The 23,547-nt window shown below is 30.9% G+C and overlaps 1 long non-coding RNA gene across 1 annotated transcript; it reads left to right on the top strand.

Moving 5' to 3' along the window:
* The first annotated feature begins 15,798 nt into the window (after positions 1 to 15,798).
* Positions 15,799 to 16,589, top strand: LOC107889628 (uncharacterized). Its single transcript, XR_001681798.2, has 2 exons — positions 15,799 to 16,264; positions 16,355 to 16,589. It is a non-coding gene; the product is annotated as an uncharacterized lncRNA (long non-coding RNA).
* The last annotated feature ends 6,958 nt before the right edge of the window (positions 16,590 to 23,547 follow it).

Genomic DNA, 23,547 nt, shown 5'->3' with positions numbered 1-23,547 from the left:
TAAAAATACAGAAACTCCTTTTAATTGATCAAATAAATCATCAATGCGAGGTAACGGGTATTTATTCTTAATAGTCACCTTGTTCAACTGTCAGTAATCAATACACAACCGCATCGAGCCATCTTTCTTTTTAACGAATAACATTGGAGCTCCCACGGTGACGTACTAGGTCGAATAAACCCTCGGTCTAATAAGTCTTGTAGTTGTACCTTCAACTCCTTCAACTCAGTAGGTGACATTCGATATGGATGTATTGACATTGGATCTGTACCCGGGTATACTTCAATCGCAAATTCAACTTCCCGATCAAGAGGTAATCCAGGCAATTCTTCAGGAAATACATCATGAAATTCACATACAGTCCGAATTTTACTGCACTAACTCTCAGCTAAATCGGAGTTAATAACATATGCTAAGAAATGAGCACATCCTTGGTAAAGAAGTTACTAGCTTTAACTGTAGAAATGATTCGAACTGAACCACTAGTTCTTATACCATTTACTTCAATCCGTTTACCATCTTCATTTTGGACAATAAATTTCTTTTTATAACAGTCCAAAATTACTCCATGTTCTGACAACCAGTTCATACCATTATAATGTCAAAATCACCGAATGGCATAATCAACAGATCAACAAAAAAGATTCTATCCTGAATTATCGACGGACATCTTCGACATATTTGATTTACTAACACAGTTTGCCCCAATGGACTAGACACTTTTATCGTTTTTCTAGACAATTCAGATTTTAAATTTTCCGTCTCAACTAGTTTTGTATTAACATAGGAATGTGACGATACTGGATCTATTAGAGTATATACGGGTTCTGAATGTAATAAGAATATACCTGTCACTACATCATGAGCATCCCCTTCATCTCGAGTTCTTACAACATATGCTCGAGCCGGAGCTCTTACTTCAGATTGTTGGGTAGCATTTTCACTAGTTCTACTAGTACCTCCTTTAGCAACTAGACCACTTCGGCCTGATCCTCGACCTCTAGAAACAGATTCAGATCTTTGTGATACCATTGGTACTGACTTACCAATCTTCGGACAATCCTTAACAAAATGATCAGTGGATCCACATCGAAAATAACCCCCAGTTAGCTTTCTACATTCTTCTCTATGTATGTTTCCACAATACTCACATTCTGAAATTTCAGTGTTCTGAGCTAGGCTTCTGATACTGTCAATAGATATAGTAGTTTGTCTCTTTTGACTTCTGTCTTCTCTTTTCTGATCTTGAACTGAATCTTCCACTACCACGAGATTCTCTCGATCATTTGAATTGCAAATTTGCACTAGCAGTTCCATGACGTTTTTCAGCTGAACGGACAGTTTCAAACTTTTTACTTTTCCCCAGTACTTGCTCAATCATTTTAGCTTTTTCTACTAAATCTGCAAATTCTGTAATCCGTAGAGGCATCAATTGCAGTTGAAATTCATCTCGCAGTCCTCTTAAAAATCGCTTACATCTGTCAGCTTCAGTCGGTACAAATTCGTTGCATATCTGCTCAATCTCAGAAATTCCCGTTCATAATCCACTATGGACATATCTCTCTGTTTTAGCATCAAAAACTCCTATTTCTGGTCTTCCATATATGTCTCTCCCAAATACTTTTTCTGAAATTCTCGTTGAAAGAATTCCCAGTTTACCTGTTCTTCTTGTATATTCTGAATCACTGATTCCTACCATATATAAACCTCATCTTGTAACAGAGAAACAATACATACCAAACTTTCCTGCAGCGTGCATTCTAATTGCTTCAAAATTCTCTTGGTAGTCTCTAACCAATTTTCAGCTGTTGTTGAATCAGTTCCCTTTGATCCCAAAAATTCTGTAGCTCCATACTTTTGCAGTTCCTTAATAGGGGCTCTTCGGGTAGCAGGGGTAGAAGTAGTAGTAGGCATACTTCCTACCGCTCTTTAAAGAGCTTCGGTAATCATTCTAAATATTTCTGTATTATCCCTTCTAGTATTCGGTGGTTGGTTGCCTACTAGATTTACATTTGGGGTTGCAGATTCAGATTCATTTACATCATATGATTCACCTCTATTGTACAATTCTTGATCGGTACCCTCAATACTTTCATCAGACATATTTTATTTACTATAAAACAAAGCTAATTTATCAGTATATAAATCAACATCCAATCCTGACTCAAAGTTAACATAATAATAGCATGTACCTCTAGACTTTATTTCATGCTCGATTCAGTCCTAGAATCGACTAAACTTGATTTGCTCTGATACCACTAAATGTAGCACCCTCTAACCCCAAGCCGTCACCGAAATAGGGCTACGAGGTATTACCGGACTTATACACTAACATTTATACAAAACTGAGTCATAAACTTTACATTCTCGATCAATATTCAACAAACTTCATCATAAAGTCCCTAATATGGGCCTACGGGGCCCAATATATGTTTTAGAAGTGATTCGGGACAAAATTGACGACTTTGGAAATTTTTCCTTGAAGATAGGGGCATACGCCCGTGTGGCCTGGGACATGCCCGTGTGGCTTGGGACATGGCCATGGGGCCAGGCCATGGGCAGATTCTGACTTAGTCACACGGCCTGGGCACAAGCCCATGTGACTTGGTCGTGTGAAAACATGATTTTTGACCATTTTTAAGCTATTTTCACATGCTAAACACATCTATTTCATGCCCAAATATTTACTAGTAGTTCTTAAATCAAATATCATTCATTACGCCATTCAAACTTAGCAAACATTCATTCATTCACTTCAATACCTCTTAAGAATTATGTACCACAATTCATATCAAAATTATACAACATTATCATACTAGTCAAACTCATGTAAGTTTAACTTCCAAAATATGCATATTCCATACCATGCTTCAACAACTTTCATGTTTATACACTATCGTACACAAAATAACACCTTAATAACCTAGGTACATGCCATTTTACCAAAAGAAAAGTATTCACCACTTTGAGTCTAGGATTGGCTTGCATGCTGAGTCCTTAACTTTTTTTCGTACCTAGACCTGTGCACGGAAACATACTGTACGCTGAGTATACACTCAGTTAACTAATACTTAAAACAATAATAAGTTATGTATATACATTGTAACATAACTGTTTATTTCATAATCGTATTAGCTTCATCACTTACCTTTAACTTATAGCTCTTAAATGTATTTAAACAATTGTTTTTATACTTTTCATATCATTCAATATCATTCAATACTTGTATAACAGTCACAGTCATATAATCAATAGCAGTCAATCTTTGTCTTTAGTACTTTCAATTACCCCTATTAACATAACTCGGACCTGGACAGATACACGGATCCAACCTGCACACCAGGAATAATGTACAGTGTTTCATTGGTCGAAACTGGAATACACAGTAGGGTAACAGTAACAGTAGCAGTGACAGTCATAGTCAGGTACAGAGTACCTCTTCGGAACGAATCCGGAACAGTCACAGTAGTCGACACATATAGTGTTTCATCGACACACAGTCGGAATATCCCTGAACACTTCGAATCCTATGGCATGCCAATTATATCCGACTAGTCCGACACTTGTTAATAAGGTGTACAAATCATTACATTTCAATACAAAAGCAGTAATAATTTCTATCATATCATTCATTATACATTCTAACTACTAAGAATAGCAATTACATTGTATTAAATCATTAAACATAGTTTATAGAAATACAAACCGAATTTCTCGAGTTTACTCGATATCCTCGTTCACTTTCTCCTTTCCCTTTTTCGATGATGTTTCCGGTGCTACATTGGCTACATAAAATTTAACATTTAAAATTATCAATATATATTATTTAATAACACACTCTTGTATTTCCATGTATCTTTTACTTAAATTTCAATTTAGTCCTTCCACCATAACCATTCTTTTTCTTCAAAACAAATACTATATTTTCATCCAATTATCATTTTAAACTATTCCAACTCTTAAATTTACAGCATAAAACACTAATTATAACACCTTCTCAATTCAATCCCTATTATTGCAAGACCTATATTTTCTTTCACAATTTAATCCTTATTCTGCTTCTAACTTGAATTTCCATCAAATTAACACTTAATTCTTCCATTTATTTAACTTAATCAACATCTAAAAATTCAACAACTTTCTAAATTTCAACCTAACTCAAGTAGTATTCTTTCCTAGGATTCCATAGACATCAAAATTACAAGAAAAGTGATCAAATTGACTTACCAATCAAGCTTGGAACTCCAAAACCCTAAATTTTCCTTTTCTTTTTCTTTCACTACCCTGTTTTGTTTTCATTCTTTCTTTTATTTTATTTGTTTTATTTAATTACTTTATTATATTATATTATTTTAATATACTTTAATCATTATTATTATTTTCTTATAAAATAAGTAAATACAGATGTTTATTACATGTATACCATTTATATTTTTACACATTTTATTTATTTTTACCATACATTTATCACCTTATGGCCTAATTGCTAATTTAGTCCCTTGGCTTTCCTATAGTTTATAATTAAACCTTCACACTCTATTCAATCTAGTCCTTTCACTAAATTAGCTTTAATTCAAGCTAATTCACTTAATCAAAGTCTAATCAACTACACTACTAGCTTCGTAAATGTTTCTAATAAATATTTACGAATTTATTTTGCAAAAATAATGACCCGAAAATTTTAATTTTTTTCCAATGACCTTAAAATTTGGGTCATTACAAAGCACTCCTTTCAATGATGGCAAAGGCAATGGGTAATACATTCTGGTTACCATCTTATGCAACCGCAATTAGTAGTATCTGCGTGTAATTCCCATAAGGCCAGGTACCATCAACTTGCACCAGGGACTTGCAATGGGGGAAGACCCTAACACATGAATTGAACGTCCAGAACAAGCGATGGAAAATTTGTTTTCCTAGTTGAAGTACATTGCCAGTGTCGTAATAAGGTTGCGTCTATAAGTCGATAACAGCCTCTAGCATGTACTCCTGCGTTGCAAATATCCACCATTGTAGTTCGTTTTATGACACATTCCAGTCACCATACAACTACTCAATTGCCATTTATTTCGCCCACCATGCTTTCCTGTATGACACTGTAATGACCCAAAATTCACGGGCACCGAAAAAGTAAAATTTCAGGCCTTCGTCTTAGAATTAGTAAATATTTATTAGAAATAATTATGAGCCTAGTTGTGTGTCTAATTAGGTTTTTATTAAGTGAATTTAGCTTAATTAAGAGTAATTAGGAAAAAATAGACTAAAGTGAATAAAGGGTAAAAGTTGATTTGTAAATTAAAAGAAAATAAAATGACTAAAAGAGCAATTAGGCCAATCTTCATAAATGAGGCGGCAAACCATGCTAAAAATCTTAGATACTTTAGATTTTAATTATATAATAATATATGATTTAATTATAAAATATATTATTAAATTAAGTTATTATAAATATTATATTATGAAAATAAACTAAATTATGTCAAATGTATGGTGATGATAAAATACATGTGTAATGTTTGCATTTATACACTTGTAAAATATTTATATATTTTCTTAAATAATAAGTAAAAGATATTTGTATATTAATTATATTATAAGATTTTTATATGACAAATAAATTAAAATAAAAATAAATGTATGGTGATTAAATTATACATGTGTAATGCATATATTTATACACTTGTAAAATAAATAAATAATTACTTATAATTTAAGTATAAAGATATTTATTAATTAAATAATAATTATTATATTATTATAAAACTAATAAAATAAATAAAACATAAAAGGAATAAAACAAACAAAGCATAAAAAGAAACAGAGAGTGAAACGAAACAGAGAAAGGAATAGAGAAAAAGAAAAGAAAAAGAAAAAGAAAAAATTAGGGTTTTAAAGCTTGGAGCCTATTTTGGTTAGTCAATTAAATCATTTTCTTTTAATTTTGATGTTTTTGAAGCTTTAGAACAAAGTTTTGTTGAAATTGAGTTGAATTTTTAAAAGTTCTTAGATTTTTGAACACGATTCATGTTGGAGAAATTGTTGAATAAGGGGTTTGATTGATAGAATTTCTAGTTATCATCCTTATAGCTTACTTTACAATTTAATCCTTTTATCATTATAGCTTACTTTACAATTTAATCAAACTCCTTATTCAACAATTTGTCCAACATGAATCATGTTCAAAAATTTAAGAACTTTCAAAAATTTAACTCAATTTCAACAAAACTTTATTCTAAGGCTTCAAAAACATCAAAATTAAAAGAAAAAGATTTAATTGACTTACCAAAATAGGCTCCAAGCTTTAAAACCCTAGTTTTTTCCTTATTCTTTTTTTTTCTCCCTTCCTTTCTTTCACTCTCTGTTTCTTTTTATGCTTTGTTTGTTTTATTCCTTTTATGTTTTATTTATTTTATTATTTTTATAATAATATAATTATTATTATTTAATTAATAAATATATTTATACTTAAATTATAAGTAATTATTTATTTATTTTACAAGTGTATAAATATATGCATTACATATGTATAATTTAATCACCATATATTTATCTTTATTTTAATTTATTTAACATATAAAAATCTTATAATATAATTAATAGACAAATATCTTTTACTTATTATTTAAGAAAATATATAAATATTTTACAAGTGCATAAATACAAACATTACACATGTATTTTATCATCACCATACATTTGGCATAATTTAGTTTATTTTTATAATATAATATTTATAATAACTTAATTTAATAATATATTTTATAACTAAATCATATATAATTATATAATTAAAATCTAAAGTATCTAAGATTTTTAGCATGGTTTGCCGCTTCATTTATGAGGATTGGCCTAATTGCCATTTTAGTCTCTCTCTTTTTTAATCTACAATTCAACTTTTATCATTCATTCACTTTATTCCATTTTTTTCCTAATTACAGGCTCATAATTATTTTTAATAAATATTTACTAATTTGGTTTGCTAAGACGAAGGCCTGAAAATGCACTTTTTTGATACCCGTGAATTTTGGGTCATTACAGACACCTTGTACTGGAACTGAGCTTGCATGTCGACAATCAACACTAAAATTGGAATGGTCGACATATCTTTCACCAATGGCATGATGCAATTGCAGGCCATTTTCGCATCCAGCTTATGATGGTCTTGTGTCATACATGTTGCAGTGCATGAATGGGCCCTTCTAATTTACATATTGTCCACATTTGAGTCCTCTGTATAAATGCAGCATGAACCCACCATTTACATCCTTTTTAAGCTCTCCAACATCCCCCAACGTATAATGTCGGTGTTGACTTTGTAACTTTGTAGTCCACCGACACATTCATGTCATATCTTTTTATGGCAAAAATGCAATCCTCCTTATTCGTGAATTGTTGCCCTATGAACAACTCATCAAAATCGGTGTAACACCCTTTGCCCGTATCCAATGCCGGAACAAGGTTCAAGTGCTACCTGAATTAAACAATAATAAACGAACAAAACCGAGTCATAAATCTATATTTCAATTTAAAATTTGTCAAATTTCATCTTTAAGTCCCTAATATGGACCTACGAGGCCCAAAATATGCTTAGGAAGTGATTTGGGACTAAACCTGGAACTTTGGAAATTTTTCCTTGAAAATAGAGGCACACATCCATGTGGCCTGGGATGTAATACCCCTACCCGTATTCATTGCCGAAATAGGGTACGAGGCATTACCGGAGTTTACGAATTAAATTTTTTTTTATATTCAATATAGCCCCTTTATAAATATCTAACCTTCCCTGCAATATTAAATCGAGACCAATCCACATCAACCAAATCAATTCAACATATTTTCAAGATAAATTCATGCATATTTATAAGATAACGTCATCACATATCTAAAATCAGGTTTGTTAACCATACTAATGGCTAACTTTACATTCATTCCACGTTAACATTTACTTTGTTAGCTTATACATGCCATTGATTTCCAAAATAAAGTTTCTTTATATACCGAAATCCTAAGGTTGACAGTGTGATGTGTCTCCGACCAAATCCGACCTCCGAGCTCTTAACACTACAAAATAGGGAAAAAGGAAACGGGGTAAGCACTTTGTACTTAGTAAGCTCATGTAACAAGAGTTATACTTACCAAATATTTTCAATACAATATAATAAACATTCATATATCCATTCAATGCATTATTACCCTAACATGCACAAACTCAACATTCAAGTTAGTACAATAATTTCCATGTATCAATAATATATATACCATGATTGATGAGCTCGTCAATACCATGATTTCCATTTCATTGTTATTTTTCCATATTTATCCCGTTGAATTTATTGGAATTTCGATGGATTTTCAGAGGTACACATTTATTGTACAATTCCGGGTCCGTCAATTCATATTCATGTGCGCACATATCCATTTCAGAGAGCACACTCCCGCGAACCTCAACCTTGCAGCAGGATTACCAGTCCAGGCTAAATCCCCTGCAATATAAACTCATAGAGTATTGTCGGGATTACCAGTCCAGGCTAAATCCACTGCAACGACAATTACTCTAATGAGCTTGGATCTGAATTACCAGTCCAGGCTAAATTCAGACCTTAATTCGGATTACCCGTCCGGGCTAAATCCATTTTACACATATTCTTCGGAAGGGCTATATCAGGTTAGAATCACTCGTCCGGGCTAGATCCTTTTTACCGTTAATTCCTTTTCAGAGATCCATCGAATTTTCCTTTCATTCAACCGGGATTTCTTCCCCTTTTATCAAATATATCAATGTTTCATAAATTTTCATATAATGAACATTCAAATCATATTCATATCAAAAACATACATTTCAAGCATTTAAGAATATAATTCAAGTTACATGAACTTACCTTGATACTTGTTTGTAAACAGTAAAAATCTACTAATCCCGAAATTTTTCCTTTCCTCGATCTAGCTTCGTATTTGAATCTTCTGGATCTAAATAAATAAATTTAATTATCAATTTAATACATTTCATGTTCATATGCAACATTCTCTATAATTCAACTATTATTTATAGTTCATTCAAAGCTATCTACTTGAGTCATAGTCACTAAATTATTTATAACTTGAGCTACGGAACTCCAAATTAAGATCCGTTAATTTTCCCCGAAACTAGACTCATATATATTTTTACCATAAAATTTTCGGAATTTTTGGTTTAGCCAATCAGTACATTTTATTCTTCAAAGTCACCCCTGTTCTGTTGTCTAACAGTTCTGACCCTTCTTCACTAAAAATAAATTATCTCTTTATACAGAATTCAAATGATGTTCTCGTTTGTTTCTATTAAAAACAGACTCATTCAAAATTATATACATATAAATTTAAGTCCCTAATTATTTTTATTCAATTTTTTATAATTTTTCAAATTCAGAACAGGGGAACCCGAAATCATTCTGACCTTGTCTCACAAAATTTATTATATCTCAAAATTTACAAATCCATTGCTTATACTATTTCTTCTATGAGAAACTAGACTTAATAAGCTTTAATTACATATTTTTTTCATCTTCTAATCCGATTTCTACAATTTATGGTGATTTTTCAAAGTTAGTATACTGCTGCTGTCCAAACTGTTTTTGTGCAAGCTATTTATTACCATTTTCCCCTAAGCTTTTAATAAATGATAATTTCGTCCCTACTAAATTAGCCTCTCAATTGAGATGATTTTTCTCAATTAGCATTTTATTCTATCACCTTAAACTAGTTTACAACCTTTAGGAATCAGAATTTCAGCAATAGACTTTAATTCCAAACATTTTCACAATAAAAATCAATTTCCATTGAAATTGCCTAATAAAATCATCTCATAAACAAATTAAAGCTTTAATTTCATTCTATTTCACATAAACTTACAGCACTCAACCATGGTGACTTTCAATTTCATCCATGAAATCAAAAACTAATGAATTTAATAGTAGGACCTAGTTGTAAAAGTCTTAGAAACACAAAAATTACAAGAAAAAGGCAAGGATTAACTCACTTGGTGCAAAAATTATGAAATACCAGCTTAGAGAACCCTCCTATGGCATTTTTATCTGCTGGAATTGAAGAGAAATGAAGAGAAATCTAGAAATTTCCTATTTAGTCCTAGTTTTATTTAGTTAATTTTGCAATATTCCAATTTTACCCTTAATTTATCAATTTTTCTGCTGATTTCATATCCTTGCCGTCCATCCCAAATAACTTTTGGGTCTAATTTCCTTTTAAATCCTTTCTCATTAAACTCTTAAGCTATTTAATCACTCTAGCAACTTTTACACCTATTACAATTTAGTCTTTTCATTTAATTGACTACCCAAACATTAAAATTTCCTAACAAAATTTTAATACCACATTAATAACATTTCATAAATATTTATAAAATTATTTTCGACTCGGTTTTACGAAATAGAGGTCCCGATACCTTATTTTACCCAATTTCTTCAATAATTTCTTTTTCTAACTAATCACTAAATTGGTAAAATTTTTCTATCAATATTTTCATGCGATTTTCTTATCATATCAATTTTCAAGCAAAAATATTGAAATAAATTTCTCTTTAAATCGGATCTATGGTTACGAAACCATTGTTCCGATAACCTTGAATTTAGGCCATTACATGGGACATGCCCGTGTGGCCTGCCCGTGGGGCTCCCATGACCGTGGGGCCAGCCCGTGGGCAGATCTATCTTATTCACACAATCGTGGGATTAGCTTATGGGCGATTCTGACTTTGCCACACGGCCTGGGCACACGCCCATGTGATTTGGCCGTGTGAAAACCTAATTTTTCACCATTTTTAAGCTATTTTCACATATCAAACACACCAAGTTCATGCCCAAAACATTGACTTATAAATCTTGATCAAATAACATTCATTTATCCATTTCATGTACCTAAACACAATTAGAAACTAATAGAATCCAACCAATCAATTATTTCAAGCCAAAACATGTATATTTCATTTTCAAACACAAAACATCACATTCAACATACTTTGCATACTTAATCATTCATACAAGTACATTATCAAATCACCTCCTATACATACCATATAAATCAAAAAGTTGTTTAACAAAATCTACCAGAGTAAATCTGGATAGTGTGATCCTTGTTGTAGATCCAATCCTTCGTATGTATATAAGTCAATCTACAAAACAAATATCATACACAAGTAAGCTTATAAAAGCTTAGAAAGCTCATAAGCATAAAAACACAATTCTTACCGAATATTGTACACAATCATATATCTATTAGTTTAACTAATTCACCCTGCAAATCACAATTTCATTAATAACTCATTTGGATAATTTCCATGTTGCTATTCACAAATTTAACGAAATTGGGTTTATTTCTCATTTATTTCCATTGTCAAATTAGGGAACAATAAGGGAATTGAGTGCTTCATTATCACATTGCCATAGTAAATTATGGTCTTTCACATTGTCACACATCACACACCGAAGCCATAGCCCTGCCATGGTCTTACACGGATCACATATCATACCGATGCCATATCCTAGATATGGTCTTATACGGAATCACATTATCACATCACACCGATGTCATAGCCCAGCTATGGTCTTATACGGGAACACGAATCACATTGTACCAATGCCATAGCCCTGCTACAGTCTTATACGGAAGCACATATCACATCTTTTCCGTCAATTCATTATGGTCATAAAATAAAAGCACTCAAAACCATTATTCCAACTAATTTGTTCTTTTAGTTACACATTATTTATTAGTTAATACAATTTGATAGTATTCATCTACAATAAAATACTTTAACAATCATAAGATTTTCATATCAAACATTGAACTTTGCCAAATGAACTTACTTGGGCTAATTTGCAAAATTCATAAAAATTTAGGGACTATTCTTGAATTTTTTCCTTTCTACGATTCACTTCGTTTTCTTGATCTATAATTATAAAACCATTCATTCATTAGCATATATTTTGATTCTATTCTATTTCACAACTTATGTCCTTAAATTTTTAAAATTACACTATTACTCTAAACTTTTCAAATTTTACAATTTAGTCCCTGCTCAATTTATTCATCAATTAAACTAATTCCTTTCAAATACCATTTTATCTAAACACTACAAACTACTTCACAGTCTTTGACATTCCAAGCTTCAACACAAGACCCTAATTTCAACAACTTTCACAATTAGATCCTAAAATTAATTTCTATGAAAATCTCTTCATAAAATTATCATATAATAAAATTAAAACTTCAATTCCATGATAAATCATCATAAACTTTCAGGGAACTTTCAAAATTACCCATGAAATCAAAAACTAATGAATTAAACAAGTGGACCTAGTTGTAAAAATCTTAAAAACACAAAAATTACAAGAAATAATCAAGAGTTGAACTTACATGCTGTAGAATATAACAACCAGCTTCTTAAAAGCTCTCTAATGGTGTTTTTAGCTGATGAAGATGAAGAAAAATGTTGAGTTCTCTAGAATTACCAACTACATCATATTTTACTATTAAATTTTTACCCTATTTCCAATTTTGCCCCTTATTCACACTTGATTTTTATTTTTCCTGCACACACATGCCGTCCAGCCCAATAATAGGTGTTTAATTGCCTATTTAGTCCTCCTTTAATTATTACTAGAGCTATTTAATCACATCTCACAATTTTGCACTTAATTCAATTTAGTCTTTTTTACCCAATTAACTACCGAAACCTTAAAATTTCTTGACGAAACTTTAATACTAATTTATTAACACTCCATAAATATTTCTAAAAATATTTATGTACAACTTCCTTTAATTCATAATTTCTCTAATTCAAAATTATTTCTAAAACCACACTTAACATTTACTTACTAATATCTAAAATCACATGTCGAATTTAGTGATTTCAAATTACTGTTCCGATATCACTGAAATTTGGGCCATTACAATCGGTATCTTCCACCAAATGGTGAGCACGCATTATATCTTAGTAGTCAAGGAATTCTGGTGCAAGCGATGCATCAAGGTCTACATTCGACATGTGGGCCCCAAGGTCATTTCGTCAAATAATCCCGCAACTTGGATTCTCGATCATAGGGGGTGTACATCTTTACCCTCTTCCACGCCTTCATCGTCGATGTCTTTTGGGAACTTGTCTACATTGGGGTCACTATATTCTTTGTTCCCGTGTTGAGGATCATAATCATTATCGGATCCTTCCCACCATCTAAATTGATTCAGATCACCTCTGAATATATCTGTAGATGGTGATTCGGGACAGGGTCATAATATGAACTCCCACCATAGTTTGGATTTTCGGCCATTTTTGATGTCCCCCCACAGTTCAACTGGTTTTTCCACCTAACATTCAGATCAAAATCAACCCTAGGATGTTGACTTATTGAAGCTACATCTTCAACAAGCTGTGCATTAGCTAACTCAACAAATAACTAAACTGGTAGGGTGTTGACATTATCATTGGAACAATAAATTTCTATCATATTGGTTAGGTCAACATCATCTACAAGCTTCACTTCAGTAAATTTCCACGGATTTGCTGATATTGGCAACTTGTAGTATAATTTTGACAAGGCCCTTCCACAACGGGGAGCTATTCTTTCACAGATTTTTTGCTTCATTTCCTCTAGCTCCACATTCTTGTTGAATCACATCAGTAACTTGTGTCAGGCTTCAAATGTACAACCAACTTCTTTTTTTTTCTACAATTTTCCCATCGAAATAAGCACATATACTCAACGTTTAGTTATTCATCTTCACTCAATTTTTTTCTCGCTTCAACTAAACAGAACAAGTTTTCTTTATTCTTTTTTTCGCGTAACACTTAAAATGAAAACAGTCCATCTAATGAGGTAAAGTAGCTGGAACTTTTTTTGGTCATGCCATAGAACTTGGCGGCACCAAAAAAAAATATTTTTATTTGATTATATTGGGGCAGCCAAGGCTAAGGGTGACACCTAAAAAAATTCAAAATTTTCTGACAAAAATTCCACAGTACCACCAACATCAATGGCATGACCAAAAAAATCAATTAGATGGGTGCAACCAACATCAACGGCATGACAAAAAAAAAAAAGCAAACTTCTTCTGAAACAAAAAAGCGGTGCAGGAAAAAATTTCAAATTTTATCTGTCAACATTCGGTGCAGCCAATGATAACGACGACACTTATTAAAAAATATTTTTCCATTATTTCAAGATTCAAAATACATATATTTTTACCGGTATATAAAATAGACATATTGGTGTTGTCGCCGGCACCTACCAAAAACATTCTTTTAATTCAAGACCCAATCATTGGCTACCGATTTAATGTTGGTGCAGCCAAGGGTAACGACTACACCGAATATTACTATTCAAAACAGGTCATTTACACACTTAGTTTCAAAATTGAATTATTTTCATAATAAATAGATAGTTTAGGGTATTTTTATAAAAAAGCCAAATAACTTGATTTTTCACTTACAAAGCAGACTATTTCTGTTGTTTAAATTTATTTTACACAGCTTCAGCTTACTTGTTGTCCTTATTGCTGTCTGCAGACCCTACAAAGCTTTTCTTTTTATGTATTTTACTGAGCTCCAGCTTCTTCAGAATAGATAACATTTTTGTAAGTAATGCATTTAATATTAGAATAAAATAATAATTATAAATAAACAAGCAATCATGCGTACCCTCACCACACTCTTCAGTTAGTTTTTTTTATTGTTAAAATTTTTTGTTTAAAATTTTTTTAGTAAATTATACAAGTATTTTTTATTATTGTCAAAATTATATTTAAATGTTTTTTTAGATAAAATAGTAGAAAGAAAAAAAAAACTAATCAAGTTATATGATAGTTGAACAATTTAAAATAATAATACATAAAATATAAATTTTAAATATCTTTTAAATAATTAATATAAATTATTTATAAAACTAATGATAATAAATTATTTTAAATATAAATAATAAATTATATTTAAATAATTTGATACAATAATACATAAAACATAAATTAATCTAATTTTTTATATATTTTTTAAATAGTTAATATAAATAATGATATTTTGATCATTTTTACTTCTAAACACAAAAATCAAAAATTAAAAGCACTTAAATCCCATCTTTTATGTTTGGATGAAAAAACACTTTTTAACTGTAGTTTTAACTCCAAAAACCAAATGTTCTTCATTCTTTTTGTGCTAACACTTCAATGAAAAGCGTAACTTTAAATTGTCAATCAACTTCCATCAAGTCTAATATCAATAAATAATGGTATAATAGTTATTAAGTGGTTGAAACCGGAGGCGATTCATCCATCAAACCAAATCAAAGGCTTTTATGATAACAGAAATTTTCCAACATGTTTAGTTGTTGAAATTATTTCTTCATCCCTTTGTCTAAGTTCAGACCAAAAGCGCAAAGTCTAGCCATAAGAAACAACTCTCTTCCAAAGTGGCCTTTGAAGTACCTCTCACTCATCAATACCATTTCAACTTGTGTAAACGTGGGCTACCCTCAGCTTCGAAATTCATCAATTAAAATTTGATAAAAGTGTTATATAGAATTTAGATTATATTTTATTCTTTTATTTAAAAATAAATAAATTAATCTTTTTAAATTAAATTAAAAAGTAAATTGAAATTTTCTATTAAATTTTTTATTTATTTTGAGTATTAAAAAATAAAATGCAATTCAAGGTTCCATGTATTTAAAATCACCATCTAAAGCAAAACATCCCATGTATTTAAAATCACCATCTAAATAAAAAGCAATTCAAGATTCCATGTCTACTGTTTATTCTCGTCTAGTAGTTCAAGTAGGGCAGGGCTTTGGGGTAAGGTAGTGGATCCCACATCGCCCACCGAGAAATTTCCCCCAAGTTTTCACACTTTCTTGTAGAAACGTAAACAAGTTGGAAACGTGTGGGCATATGTCTTGTTTCGTTTTGTTTCTCTAGAAACCCTCTCTATCCATCATTAAATCTTTGCCATTGAGTTCAAACAGAAAAATACAGCCTCCTTTCTAGATTAAATTAAAACAATTACCTGATGTGACTCTTCCCCTTAAAGTAATCCCATTATTGGGGTTTTCTTTTTGTGCTTATATTTCACAACTTCGTGTATTGCTTACCCTCCTCACTTGCAAAAATATGGATAAATTTCAGGGTTTTGTGCTCCTTTTTTTGCTTGTAATCTCAGTTTCTTCATCCCAGATTCCCATGGTGTCGGCAGCCAGGCCATTTTCTATCCTGCCTGATCAACAAAGTAAGAGCCTGCCTGCTTGTTTGTTTCTCTTGAGCTTTACCTTATTGTTTCAGTTTCAGTTGACTTACTAAGGGGTTGTTGTTTATATAGGATACTCGAAGATTTTTGCGACTCTTGGAGTTGTTTGCAAGTGTTGCGATGGAAGTGGAGGTGAATGCTCCACTACTTGGACCCAACCTTGCTCTAAGCTCAAGTGCCTGCCCTGGAAACTACATTAGGATTTTGGGTTTTCCGCATTTTCCTTTCTCTTTTTTCCCTCACCTTCTTGGCTGTACTTCATATGTACATGTATCATCACTAATACAGCGCAATCTGTTGGATCAAATTTGCCTACTTCTTGCTTACTTGAGACGTCTTTTTAAGTTAAAATATTATTACTGTGCTCAAGCTATTGAAAGCTTAAGAATCTAACTTCTGATTTGTGCAACCACCTCAACATTTGGTGAATATTTCTCCTACTTAAATTTAACTTGGATTGGGCTATTTACACTTCAAATTCCTTTGAGCAACCGAGTTGTTAAAGTTTAGAGGAGAGAGAAAAAAATAACATATAACCAAATCATGTATTTTAAAAATGTATTTGTATTTGTTTACTTAAAATTATACATAGATGTTCGAGACTATTAAATTAATCTTACACGATTTTATAATTTCATCATCTATTTTATTTGTATATGTTAAAATTTGATTAAAAGAATTGAATATATATTAATAAAAATAATATTTTAAATTATATTAATAGAGATATCGATTTGACTTAAAATTTTAATTAAACTATTAACTTAAATATGAAATTTGACAAGGTTGGACTTTGTCATAGGCCTAGTCTCAAGCTCATTAAAACGTTTGTCACATAATGTGAGTTTATACAAATCCTCGAAAGATATATATAGAGAGAAAAACGCTTGTTAACATTTGTCAACTCATCACGTCCTCAAATCTTACAATGCTTTGCCTATCACTTCGCATCGATTACAATAATGATTTTAATTGACAACCTGTCACTCTACTTATGGAGTGAGTGGTTGATGATCAAAACTCACACCAAGCCAACCTCCCTCTATAAACACCACCATTTTGCACCAAAGAAGAGGTGTAGAAGAACTTAGCTACTTGTCATACAAACATCTTGCAACAACTCTCTCTCTCTTCCTTATATAATCTTAAACTTCTATTTTTAATGGCACTATGCACCACACTTGGTGTGAACCACCATCATAGTCTACTCCAACACCATAACAACTTAATTTTTAGCTGATGTAAAAAATGCGATTTCGAAATCGAATTTTGTAAACCAAGTCAATGAAATCATGAATATAATCTTTTATGTATTTAATTTGAAGATATATTAATGGACAGTTGTGTAACAACCTATAGCCGACCCGACCGCCAGATCTGAGATACAAATTGTCACATTCATTGTCGGAGCAACTACAGTCAAATTATATTAAATTAATATCAATTGACATGAGAGTACTACTAGATCTGGTGCCCTGGGTGCAGTATATCTGTTTGTAAACTTGTAATTTTTTAGACAGATTGATTAATAAAATAAAATTATTGATTACATTAATATAACTTTTATGATTGTCCCTTATATGGTTTTTGCATGCACCACTGGTTAGATGATTGACGGGTTAGATGAAGTTAGGATTTGATGATGTGGAGGATTGGGCGGATGGTTTGGGAAATGGAGTTTCTATTTACTGCAATCCAAAATTATTGAGTGCAAACCGGGATGTATGAAGTTCCGAGCCTTGTGGAGGGGACATTATGGTGTCAAAGTTAGAAATGAGGTAGAATGGATGGGCTGTAATGGGTTATAATGAGTAAGACCATAACTCGGATCCGTCAGGACATTAAACCATAGCTCGGCCATGGCAACGTAAAGAGTCCGCCAAGACATTAACAATGGGATATAAGGTGTAAGATCATAACTCGGCTATGGCAACATAAATAGTCTGTCAGGATATTAAACATGGGGTATAATGTGTAATATCATAGCTCGATTATGGGGTATAAATCATTTGGCCATAATGAACTGTTGAATGCGAAAATATTAAATATATTTTCTCATAGATTTGTTTACGGTAAAGTCTTTATGATTTTAATAGAATTAGAATTGGGTTGAGAAAATTAGTTAATTAAAAATATATTGAAGTTTATTTATGAAAAATAGAAAAATAAATATTAGGTTAGATCAAGTTATAAAGTATTGGGTGGCTCAACATCTTCTACCATCTGCTTAGATACAGCCTTCGAAACTCCATCCTTATTTTTCACCTTTTTGGTTGCTCACTGAACCTTCGAGGGTAGAAGAAAAGTACGGAACTCATAGTTGTTAGACGAGAGAGAAAACATATTCACTATTTAGAATTTAGATGGATGACTATAGAAAAATTAAAATTAATTCTAAAAAATAAAATAAATTTAAAAGATAAAATGCTTTTCCTTACAAAATTCCAAGTTTTTTCCATATAAAATTTAAGTTTTTCCTCTTATTGAAAAAAAAACTAAATTTAATTCTAAAAAAAGGGAAAAAGAATTTAAAAAAAGAGATAAATTGGGTTTTCCTCTGAAAACCTAGGTAATTCTCTATAAAACCCCAGGTTTCTTTCTTTTACTAGGAAATAATGAAATTAATTTTAAAAAGGAAAAAGAAAATTAAAAAGATAAAATGAGTGGTCAATATAAAAACTTACAAAAAAATTGAATAATTAAAATGAGTGTACAAAATGAATCTCAAATTGAGGCCTATTGATCGAGTATTATCTTCCACAAAAATAACATGAGTTCGAATCACTATTATATCAAAGGAGAATTGTTTGTAATAACAAATTAACAAAGAGTTACTAACATTATAAAAGTATAAAATGATTGTGGCAAAATTTTTTTTTTTATGTCTAAAATGAAAGCTTATGGAATTTGGATGATGAATTGTAGAATTTACCTTTAAAACAAATCTTAAAATATAATTTAAATTTATTTATTTTGATAAATAGAAAAATGGAAGTTGGTACGTGTACAACATTTTTCACGGTGATGGAAAAGAAAAAGTGGTAAAGTAAAGGGGAAAATACGCGGGATTTAGCCACCACACACTGCTGTAAATTGTAAACGCAATTATTTTGGTGGAACTGAACACACTGATAATTATAACAATAATAAATGATTGACTTGGTATTAAAGTCTTGGATCCTGAGATTTAAGCCTCATCTGATTGGGTGGTGTTTAAGTCATGTACGAAATATTTGTTTATTTATTTCTTCTCCTTTCGCCATCAAAGTCCCTATCTAACCTACTTCTTTTATAAGGTATAGAAAAAGCATAGCTGATTGACCCAGTCAACCAATTTGTCCTTTTACCTAAACCGACTTTAAACTTTTTTTCTTCCTTATTTATTGTTTTTGGATTTATCAGCTCCAAAGTATCTACGCTCACATTTTATTTTCTCATAATTTATGACTTATTAAAATTATTATCTCCACTAAAATTTTAAATATTAGTTATGAATACATTTTTCTTATAATATAGTTAGGGTAAACTATATCTAATGTTATGAAATTATTAAATATTTTAGTTATTTAATTTTAAAAAGTTATAATATGATTATTGGACTATTTAAAAATTTTTATTTATTTCACTAAACTATTTTAAAGTTTTTATTTAAGTCAATGAGCTATTTTTTTTAAGTTTGGTTAGCGAGCTCTAAGTGACGATTTTCCAATCAGTATGGTGGATTAATACCCATTGACGAGTTGATGGTCAGTGTCAGAGATCAGAAAAAAAAACTATTAGGGTTGTGGTTCACATATTTGTATTAGTAGATAATCTAAACATGTTAGTTTAATCGAAAATGAGCAAACTGGTTGAAAGGCTAATATGTTGTCTATCAAGTCTAATTAACGAAATGGTTTGTCTTAAGCGTCGAAGCAGATGACTCTCAAAAGATAGAGAAATAAATATAACTGACTGGATTAGGAATACATCAGACATAACTCAAGTAGAATAAATCTTAGATCTGCTTATGGATTTATTCACTTTTGATTTTCATGGTATGAAATATCTTAACCTTGAATGGATGGTGGATTATGTATGTGTGACTTGTATACTTTGATGTAAGTAAAAACCCGAGTTCAAATAGATAAGGAACAGAAAGCCAGTGCATTGGGTATACTACTTTTTGCAGTCTGTAGCATTATTCCACGATAGTGGAATTCATAGTCCAACTAAAGGGTAGATGATATTCTCTCATTAGTATTGCATGATAGATGCAAAGTAAAAGTGACCATTGATCATTTGTCTTTGTGATAAATGACTTGATTACTATTTGATAGTAATTGACTTTCTTCTTTCATGGTTACCATAAAATAAAATAGGGTCATATTGGGAGAACAATTTTTTACCAAAGAGATTAAGGATATCCTATGATGGTAACACACTTATAACAATGTCATTGGACGAACATTTATTCAGTAGCTTTCATAATGGTATATAGTTAACGAGAGCTCAGTCACAATACTTTTGTGGAATGACTTCATGACTAAATAAGTTTATAATTAATAAGTGAAAATGTGAAACTTAATTATAAATAATTTGTGTCCTAATTATATATGTCTCATCGGTCCCTCCGCTAGATCATTGAAACTTGAGATGAATTGCATGTAAAACTAAATAGATAGAAATGAACATAAATGGATGGAAATGATGAAGTGAGAGAAATGGTCGTATTCACAAATGAATTTGTTTTCTCATTAAGTACAAAAATGACTTGAGAATTAATTTAAGGTTTTTCAAATTAGTATTTAATTAATTATAATTAAATAAATGAATTTAGAAAATAGAATTAAATTAATTAGTCGTTATGAATCTGTTGAATAAGGAAATTAAATACATTTTCTCATAGATTCTTTTACTATAAAGTTGTTATAACTTTAACGGAATTAGAATTGAATTGAGAAAACTATTTAATTGAAAAATTAATTTAGTTAATTTAATTGTTTAAAATAATTGAATAAATAATATTTATTTTGAGAAATAAAAAATAAATATTAGGTTGGATTAAATTATAAAGTGATAGGTCAAAAATCCAAAAAGCACATCGATGCGGTCGTTGAGAGCACCAAAAATATCCTATTCCCTGTAAAAAATAACAGTAAAGGGGAAATAGGGTTGAATCCTCAGGGACCGGATTGTACGAATTCTTATTTCTTGAAATCCTGGACAATTTTTTGGCCAAGAAAACTTGCGTTCTTGAAAAATAAAAAAATAAAATTAAGAATATGGAAAAATAAAAACAAAATTTAAAGTGAATGGAAATTGCGAAATTAAATAAATTGCAGAAATTAAAATGAGGGAAAATAAATAGAGTTGGGAAAAGAGAAAGTTTCTTATGTGGCGAGATTCCAGCATCCGGTTGTCTCGTTCCGCCTTGGGTTCAATCCTTGACTTTTAAGTAACCCTTCTCTAGCAGGATAAGCCAGTTATAGTGGAAGAGGACGCCTACGACCACCAGCTCCAAAGATCTAGACTTAAGATTTGACGGAACCTGACTTTAGCCAATAATCGCTTTTGTGGGACTATCTTCTGCTAGATCACCACTTCCCAACGGCAAATACCACACCGTTTTGTCTCTTGGATTCGCCAACCTCTGACGCAAAAAGCCAACAAACCGACTGTGTAATCTTCCTAAAACGTACAAAGCGGTCGTTCCTTACACAATTTGAAAAGATCACCTATTAAGGGACATGGACAGAAGCGTTTGCCTCGTAGTGTGGAGAAGCAATAAATACCCTGTTGAGAAGGCTAAGCGCGGATTCTAAGCCTCATGAACTTTTTTAGGGAATTTTGACAATCTTCGGCTAGATTGGTTTAGTGGCTCATGATTTTTGGAGAAGAAATAAATAAAATAGATATGGAATTTTTATTGAACAAAATATGAAGAGAACAAAAAGACAGAGTTTTTGGGAGAGGGAGTGTTTACAAGAAAAAAAAGATATCAAATATATGCCACTCCATCCCCTATTCATAGTACTAGAAAACCTAGTCTATTCCTAATGAAATTCTAAAAGATAAATAATAAATAATTAAAGATAATTAAAGATAAATGAAAATAAATCCTAAAATTAAATCTAAATAAAAATCCTTGATAATTATCCTAATATAATTGAAATTAAAATAGAGTCTTGTGCTATAAAATCTCTTCTTTTGCATTTCAGTCCTTGGGTCTTCCATGTTTGCATTTTTGGCACAACTTCTCTCCTTCTTTGCATGTTGGCCCATTATATATTCAAATTGGCACTTTTTACCCTTAAATTTCCTCTTGCCTCCAATTTTGTCCCTAAAAGATAAAAGACAATAAATAGCCCAAATTAGTAGCATCATACTCAAAATAAATATATAATTAGCACATAAAAATATGGCGTTCTAGAGTATTATCACACATATAATTGGACCAAATACATAAGAAGCCCAAAATTCAATCAAGATTATTGTTCCTCCATCTATAAATAGATAAATTGGTTGACCTAAAAACACACTTCATAGATTATTTAGTTATTGTTATTCTACCAAAAAATAGTGGTAATTTATTTACTTAGAATAGATTCTATTTTCTAGAAATTTAGATTTTTTCTAGTTCTTATAGAGAGGAATTACTTTCCAACTAAAAGTAATTAATTCGTTTTTTATGTAATTTGGTTTGTGTTGCTCGAGCCTACATGTAGCGCAATTCATGAAATGTGGATAGTGGAAAAGGTCGTTCAATTGAAAGCTAAGATCGACTTAAATTTTTCTTGCACAAAACATAGGTATTCTTTAGTTAGGGTTTATTACTATAAATATCATAAACTGACTCAATTTTGAAAAAAATTAAATCTTCCACTGTAATTGTAAAATTGTTTTCTTAACCAATTTTTTCAATAGTTTGTAGGTCAATCAGTTTAGCCTTATTTATGGACTTGTACCTTGGTTGATTCTCGATTTGATCGATCAATCTAGTCATGAAAACACTAGTTTTGATCAATGAAATGATTTTTTCGATCTCGTCAGTTCAACCAAGCAAGTTGTGAAATTAATAAAAAAAGAATTAATTGCCAACTTCTTGACCTCGAGAGGGTGAATTTTGAGATTATTCGCATTGATAGACATTATAAAAGAAGAAGAAATAGAAAAGAAAATAAAGATAGAAAATAATGTAAAAAGAAAAAAGAAAAAAGAAAAAAGAAAAATAAAAGAATTAAAAAATTACTTTTTAAAGTTCATATGATGTAGTTGTCTATTAT

This window comes from Gossypium hirsutum, chromosome A09, assembly GCF_007990345.1.
Source record: "Gossypium hirsutum isolate 1008001.06 chromosome A09, Gossypium_hirsutum_v2.1, whole genome shotgun sequence".
Taxonomy (NCBI): Eukaryota; Viridiplantae; Streptophyta; class Magnoliopsida; order Malvales; family Malvaceae; genus Gossypium; species Gossypium hirsutum.
The sequence above is the reverse complement of the archived record's forward strand: the minus strand, read 5'-3'. Positions and strand labels throughout refer to the sequence as shown.